The 6000-nt window shown below is 43.3% G+C and overlaps 1 long non-coding RNA gene across 2 annotated transcripts in view; it reads right to left on the bottom strand.

The window, feature by feature from the left end:
- Positions 1-1820: 1820 nt before the first annotated feature.
- LOC116156539 (uncharacterized) overlaps positions 1821-6000 on the bottom strand; it is a 67107-nt gene continuing 62927 nt past the window's right edge. Inside the window, exons 1-3 of one of the 2 annotated variants that reach the window (XR_010381736.1) lie at positions 3770-3848; positions 3031-3139; positions 1821-2209 (exon numbers count right to left, since the gene is read on the bottom strand). This is a non-coding gene — a long non-coding RNA (uncharacterized LOC116156539). Of the gene's footprint in view, positions 2210-3030; positions 3140-3769; positions 3849-6000 lie in introns of those variants that run through there. The other variant, XR_004140394.2, reaches the window with a different exon arrangement.

Genomic DNA, 6000 nt, shown 5'->3' with positions numbered 1-6000 from the left:
TGCCCGCTCTTTGACCTTTTATGGTTCGCCTTGGGGCGTCATGGCGCCTGTGGGCATGTTATTTATCATGCTAATATATTACAATGAGTGTATAATGAAGCTCAAGGTCTACTAGAAGTCAAATTTCCCGCCATCTTGATCCTCAAGGCCACTGGGGTTGAATATTCCACCATTTTGATGTTAATTGCTGTGTCATTCCTTGAATGGCTGTGCCCTGCCCCCTTCCCTCCTGTCTCAGATTGGGTGGGACTTAGGTTTGTCTAAATTTAGAGACACTCACAGGCTTGCAATCAGAAGACATGGCTTCACTTGCATGCCCTGTTGGGCACAACCCTTAACAAACCTGGCAGAGACTGGCAAGTCTCCTGAGCAAAGAGCTAGAACAGTGCTTCTCTGGTTTCAATGTGCACACGATCACCCGGGGCTCACTGAGAACGGGGGGACCAACCAAAAACACACCCAAACACACACCCCATGTAACACCATGTGAGAACTTCTGCAATAGAAATATGCCTTCACTGAAAAGAAGGTGAGAACCCAGCAGAGGTGGAGATGGAAGCAAGGGAAAATGCCTCTAAAAAACTTACCCGAGAGTTGAGTCTTAAGGATGAGGGAGGTGGCCAGGTAAACGGAAGAAAGGGAAGAAAGAGCATTTCAGGTGGTGGGTTCAGCACATGCAAAGTTAAGGAGGTGAGAGTGTCCTGCGGCATTTGGGGAACTGTCAGTGGCTGAATATGGCCAGAGAACAGAGTGAGGCGCCACTGGCAAGAGCCCAGGCTGGGGATGAGGAGGGGGGCAGATCCAAGAGGCATCGTCACTTCACACCAAGGAGAAGGGGGAACCAGCAAGGACCTCAAGGTGAGTGACGGTGTCAGCCTGACCTCCAGAAGTTTCCGTCCCACTGCTCTCGGGGAGACTGTATAGAGGGGACGGAGGTGGGGCTGCTCAGCTTACCTTAGAGGAGGGGGCTTCTGGGTCCCAACCAGCCTCACTGCCTGGGCGCCCACAGCAGATGGATGTCCCTAGGATTCAGACTGCACATGCAGGTATTTCCAGAGTTAGGGAGGCACAGAGCCACACTGTCGCACCAAACCAGCACTTGTGAGGAAGGACCTCAGGACGTGGAGTAGAAGGGAAGGGAGTACAAATCAAAGGGAGTGTGCAAGGCAGCCCCACCCCAGGATCAGCCTCAGTTATCTCTTTACTAGACATTCAGTTCTCAACCTTTTTCCTGATGAGACATACAAGGCACTGGACCTTCACCAGCCAGACTCACATCGACACACCCAGGGTTCTACACATTTCCAGGAGCCACAGTCCCTGCGGATGAGAGTGACATTCACCGAGGGAGACCCGTGAGCTCACTCTAATTCACAAAAGAAGTAAATCATGCAGAACCCTGATGTTTTCCCCATTGCTGGGAGTAGATTACAAGCTTGGATGTCAAACAGTCTCACGTTCCCATTGACTCCATCACTTACAGGCTGTGTGGCCTTGATTAATGTACTTAAATTCTTTGAGCCTCAGCTTTCTCATCTGCAGAATGGGTGTGATAATAGAACTCCCACCATGGAGGGTTCATCGATAGGGCTGGATCCAATTATTCAATCTAAAGGCTTGGCTGTGTGCGTGGTACCTGGTAAATACTCAATAGATAATAACTACCTTATTATTGATACTTTCTTCTCATTTTAACAATATGCCTCCCAGCTGATTGGAACACACCAGTGTGTAATGACATTGTGCTGCAAATTTGTGTATTAGAGAAAGGAAAACCATTTTGTATACATGACTCCTAAGTGACTTACATTTATCCTTGAAAGTCAGCACATTGTTTCTTTTAAAACATATTGTTAATTCAAAATTTGAACTAATTCGCCAGCCTTGCCCTCTGCTCCCAATCAGCAAGACTTTTAGGAACTGGGTTGTTACAGATTCTACACTAAAATTCAGCTTTAATTTCCTATGATAGAGCCGTCATTCTCAAGATCTGCTGGGTGAAAATCCTGTCAATGGTGAGGCAGAAGGAGCTAGAAGTGTCTTCTTGAGCATCACCAGAGGGAGTATCGATTCCTGATCCTTCAGCAGCCCGCACGCCTGGGCTCCACGTGGCCTGGAGTCTCGGCCTTTCCCAGAAGTTGTTTCTCTCCACTACCCGTTGGGGCAGGAATATCTTGATTAGGAAGATCCTCTTTAAAGGTCTCCTCATCTGAAAAAAACAGGAACGCTGTCCCCTCATCCCTCAAAGGATTGGATTAGTTGGGTTGTTGACAGGTCCCCCAAAGATGAACAAGAGATTCCACTGCCTGATTTGAGCCATTGTCACCTGGGACAATGGGCTTCTCACTCCTCCTGCACAGCCCACCCTGACCTTCCAGCAGTCTCTCTACAACAGAGATCCTCCTGAAAACGCAATCTGGCTCCTCCCTCCCAGAACCTTCTCCAGCCCACAAGGCCGGTATGCAGATCGTGCCCTGTGTCTGGACCCTTCCTGCCCTCTGGGCCCAGTCATGCCAGCCCTCGGGACATCCTTACAAGGTGTGGACCCCACCCCACCTCTGCCTGAGCTGACATCTCTGCTGAGCCAACACCCCCGTCCTCCTCTCCCACCTCTGTCCACCTCGGCTCTCACTAATGTCACTCCCTTGAGGAGGTCACTTTTGACCCCCCCAGTAGCTCCTATGCTCTCAGGGCTCCTTGTTTTGATCCTCTATCAGCCTTATCACTGCCTCCTTGAGTGGAAAATCAGCTTCCTGAGGACAGGGACTGTTTTGCTTCCCTCCCTTTTCCCAGCACCTATTGGTTCTGGTGCCCAAGTGACATCTGATAGAGAATCAATAAATATTTTCTTTTAAATAGCATTCCTATGTGAATGTTAGGGACTTAGATGAGGAGCTCCGTTTTCACCAAGAGAAACGAAGCAGAAGAGTTAGCAATGTCATTGAGTTGATTGTTAGAGACTGAACTATTCCAGTGACAAGTGCAGATCTGCCTAGTCCTTTGAATATTATGCTGGCAGGGGTTACTTACCATAATCCTAATGTTCCCTTCAGCCTCTCAAACCCATTCATTGTTAGGAGCCACTGGTCATCATTTCTTCCCCCATGAAGTCTTTGGTCTCTTTGGGGCAATTATGTCACTAAAAACAATTTCGATGGAAATCAAGTGAGACGGAGGCAATCAGTGGAAAAAGATTTTCTCTGTCATCCGATTTCCCTTATTTACCTCTCTTGGGTCTGGGAGTCAGGGTGGGTGTGGGGAAGGGGAGGAGATGCCCTAAAACATGCCACTCAAAATATTACCAGCCCATAGTAAGTACAGAAAATTTTAAGTATAAAATGTTACCAGCTTATGTTAAGTCTAGAAACTTTTAGGGCAATTTGACATTGCCATGACATTCAAGAACACGGTCAATGGACCTGACTCAGTGAACAGGGCAACAGGGGCCACTTCAAGTGTGGTTGAACTTGGATACTGAGCCACGTACAGTAGGACAACAGATTCTTCCTGAATATTTTGGAAAATTTCAAAAACTGGCCCTTCAACCACAGATAGTTTGAAAAACATGTTATAAAAGATGATGTAGCCTTGGTCATGTTGTAAGGAGAAGTCAAGACTTCAAGAAGTACTTTAGCCAAGACATGGAAACAACCTAAATGCCCATCGACAAATGACTGGATAAAGAAGTTGTGGTATATTTATACAATGGAATACTACTCAGCCATAAAAAAATAATAAAATAATGCCATTTGCAGCAACATGGACGGACCTGGAGAATATCATTCTAAGTGAAGTAAGCCAGAAGGAGAAAGAAAAATACCATATGATATCACTTTTATGTGGAATCTAAAAAAAAAAAGAGAGAGAGAAATGAACTTTTTTACAAAACAGAAACAGACTCACAGACATAGAAAATAAACTTATGGTTACCAGTGGGGAAGGGGGTAGGAAGGGATAAACTGGGAGTTTGAGATTTGCAGATATTAACTACTATATATAAAATAGATAAACAACAAGTTCATACTGTATAGCACAGGGAAATATATTCAATATCTTGTAGTAACTTATGGTTAAAAAGAATATGAAAATGAATATATGTATGTTCCTATGTGACTGAAGTATTGTGCTATACACCAGAAACTGACACATATTTATAAACAGACTATACTTCAAATATATATATATATATAAATTTTATTCAAATATATATATATATATATATATAAATTTTATTCAAATATATATATATATATATATATATAAATTTTAAAAAAAGAAATACTTTAAAACTAAGAAACATCTAAAGGCAGAAATGGAAAGGAAAATAAAAGAATGGTCACTGTCCATTGCAGTGGGTCATGGAAAAAGTCCTTGGAGTTGAATCTTGAGTTGGGTCTGGAAAGAAATTATTGGCAAATATTGAGGAACAAGGGGTAGGAGGGCATTTCAGGGAAGAAGCAGCACATAAGCTAAGGCTTATGGAGATTATGCAGGACGTGTGAAGGGCATACACATTCCTTGCTCATTAAACAGAAATAGTTAAGTAAAGAGACTGGGTTCTACCATTTGGCAATCATCACAATGATCATTGATTTGGGCAAAAGCATCAAGATGGTATGAACAGTAGAAAGTTTGAGAAAAAGCAGAATATTTATATAGCCCCAAAGTGTCTGTCCTCCAGATTCTTATTAATGACAAAGCAAACATCGCAACCCTACAGTGGAGAAACCTGGCAGGCACCACCTCAGCTAAATGATCAAAGTTAACGTTACAAGTTAAGAGAAAAATCAACATCACGTGCATCCTGATATGAGGCAATGGGAAGAATGCAACATCATATTCGTGTTTTTTCTGCCAAAAAATGTTCATCTGAATCTACTCATGAGAAAACATCAGGCAAATCCCAACTGAAACCATTCTATAAAGTAGCTGAATTGTATTCCTTTTTTTTTTTTTTTGAAAATAGAAAAGGAATTTATTAGGTTACTCTGCCATAGACAACAGCAAGCCACACAGCTGAGAGGTGCCTGTGTGAGCCCTGAATTGTATTCTTCAAAATATCAGTATCATGAAAGACAAAGATGAAGGAACTGTTGTAAATTCAAGGAAACTGAAGAGATATGACAACTGAATGCAATGTATGATCTGCAATTTTTTTTTTTTTTTTTTTGCCTTAAAGGATATTATTGGGCCAACTGGTAAAATCTGGATAAGGTCAGCCCTTTGGATAATGATATTGTATGAAGGTTAATTTCCTGAATGTGATGATCATACTACCATTCATAAATAAAAAGCTCTTATTTTTTAGGAAATACACACTGATATATGTAAAGAGGCATTGTGTTTCCAACAGTTCAAAAAATATATAGTAAGTATGAGGTACAGAGAGAAATCGAGATAGAGAATAAAGCAAAGTGTAAAATGTTAACATTTGGGACATACTGGTGAAAGGTATATGAGGTTTCCTTGTACTATTCTTGTAACTTTCCTGTGAGTCTGAAATTATTTCAAAACAAAAAAGTGCAAAGGAGAGAAGAGAGCCCCTGGGCTCCAGTCCCTGCCTGACCCGGAGTGAGTTCAGTGTCCCCACCCGCTGGATCCCTTCCTGCCTTCTCCAGCCCTTCCAGTTGGAGGCCTCATGTCTTGGCCTCTCTTCACCCAGATCCTCCCAGCTTATTTCTGGATTTACACCTTCCCTCCTCTTCCTGTCTAATATTTCTTTCAGACTACACCCTGATAGCTGATCTCTTTGGCTGGATGCCCCTTGAGATCTGGGGCAGCACTGCAAGGTTCTGTCTGTGTCTTCTGCTGGCCCACTTTGCCAATCCCTGCTTATGCTCCAGACAGGTCAAGATAATTAGCATTTATCGAAGGCCTACTATGTGCCTGGCACTGTATGTCATCATCCCAATAACCTAACTCAGCTTCTCTGCTGAGTGCAGTTGTCTCACTATCATCTCCGCCTAAATCCCGGTGGCTCCAAAGCCCTACATTTTTGAC

The sequence above is a fragment of the Camelus dromedarius genome, chromosome 1 (genome assembly GCF_036321535.1).
Source record: "Camelus dromedarius isolate mCamDro1 chromosome 1, mCamDro1.pat, whole genome shotgun sequence".
Lineage (NCBI taxonomy): Eukaryota > Metazoa > Chordata > Mammalia > Artiodactyla > Camelidae > Camelus > Camelus dromedarius.
The sequence above is the reverse complement of the archived record's forward strand: the minus strand, read 5'-3'. Positions and strand labels throughout refer to the sequence as shown.